Source organism: Seriola lalandi, unplaced genomic scaffold (genome assembly GCF_002814215.2).
Source record: "Seriola lalandi dorsalis isolate HSWRI2012SDOR001 ecotype SW California unplaced genomic scaffold, Sedor1 jcf7180002054923, whole genome shotgun sequence".
In the NCBI taxonomy this organism is placed as follows: domain Eukaryota; kingdom Metazoa; phylum Chordata; class Actinopteri; order Carangiformes; family Carangidae; genus Seriola; species Seriola lalandi.
The window spans coordinates 1,297,769-1,299,379 of NW_019525475.1; the positions used below are offsets into that span (position 1 = coordinate 1,297,769).

The following is a 1,611-nucleotide window of genomic DNA, read 5'->3' on the forward strand; positions in this document are numbered from 1 at the left end:
CCCCCCCTCCCCCAGAGCCTCAGTTTCACACGCCTACCAGCTGCTCAATAGTTTTATTTCAGCATGATCTGCCACGCCCCCCTCACACAGGTGAGAGTCATTTGTATTCAGTTTTCAGGTACGGGGTTTCTTCCTCCAGAGTGCAGGGAGAAAGAGACCCTCCCCCACATTTCCTCTCTACAGTATTTAGCTTATAGATTAAAGGTTTTAAACGTCTTCACCAGACAAAATGAACATCAGTTTATATATATACACACTTTTATATATACACTTTAATTTTCTTGAAAATCTATAAATTCAAAATTTCTGTTAATTAAAAAAAAATCTGCTTAAAATCCAGAAAAAAGTAAAAAGCAAACACTTATTCAGTTCAGGCTCTTTATTGTAATGTGTACATACATGTGTTTATGAATGAGAATAAAGAGATAGAAAACAAGTGCACATTTCCTCAACAGAGGTAAAACCAAACCTGGTTCCAGGACCTGTGCTTCTGTTTCTGTCTCTGTTTTGTTCACAACTACATTAATTTGTCAGCTTTAGTTACTTTGCCGTTACAGACTACTATTGTGAAAAATCATCAACAAATACTCATATATTAAACTACCCAGTGGTCTATATAAAGTTGTTACAACTAGCCCCACCCTTATCAGCTTCAACAGAGTAAGAACTTCACATTTCACCTACTGCTCAGGTGACTGCAGGTAAAACCTCACTCATCATTCTGTACTCCTCCTCACATGCAGAATTCATACGCTGAGATTCCATTTCCCTGCAAATAAAATGAAACAGAATTCAGCATCAGAAACATATAAAAAGGTCATATCAAAACAATTCTTCAGTGTGAAGATCAACTTCTAAAATAAACCATCACAGCGATCATGACTCCTATATTTGATTTCATGTTTTATCCTCATTTCATTAAGTGAGCTTCATGTTTTCATATCATGGATTTTGTTAAACTCTGTTTCCAGTCTTCTGACACTGACACTTTGAATGAGATCATCTTTTTAGCTGAGACAGCGGTTAATTTCAAACTAGATTTCAGGAGAAGAGGTTTAATTGATTATTAATCAAATTAAACATCCTCTAGAAAACGACTGGGGAGTTGTAAATTAGATGCAACAATAGAAATTTGGATATACCTTTAATTCACACAACAGTGCATTTGAAATATAAAAGATTTACTCACACTCGCTCTTCCTGCTCTTTGTTGTTGTTTTTTCGTTAACCTGAGATGTTTTGAAAAAAACAACATCATCAATACAAACAACGAACAAGAAATGAATTAAAAAGTGTAAACAGAATATTATTTTACCTTGTCTTCCTCTACAGCGCAGTACCAGACCAACTGCTGCTATGACGACAGCCAAAACAACTGTAACCCCCACACCTCTACGACCGGTTGAATTCCCTGAAACAGAGAGACAGTTACTTGAACGTGTCCTATGATGATATTTTCTGATGTTTAGATTGTTGCAGGTCACACAGATAATAACAGTTCCTCACTTACAGCTGCCTCACCTGGATTCTCTATCCTCAGAAAGGTGTTGGTCGTCAGTGTCTCCTCAGCATCACTCAGTTCACAGGTGTATGTTCCCTCATGATGTGGAG

The 1,611-nt window shown here is 37.1% G+C and overlaps 2 long non-coding RNA genes across 2 annotated transcripts in view; both read right to left on the reverse strand.

Annotated features, from left to right (window-relative positions):
- Positions 1 to 1,611, reverse strand: part of LOC111673649 (uncharacterized) — a 4,702-nt gene that overhangs the window by 1,052 nt on the left and 2,039 nt on the right. The gene's annotated exons all lie outside the window — the stretch shown is intronic.
- On the reverse strand, positions 362 to 1,611 carry LOC147817662 (uncharacterized). The gene is made up of 4 exons (XR_015436169.1): positions 1,522 to 1,611; positions 1,316 to 1,411; positions 1,190 to 1,229; positions 362 to 769 (listed from the first exon to the last, which is right to left on the reverse strand). It is a non-coding gene; the product is annotated as an uncharacterized LOC147817662 (long non-coding RNA).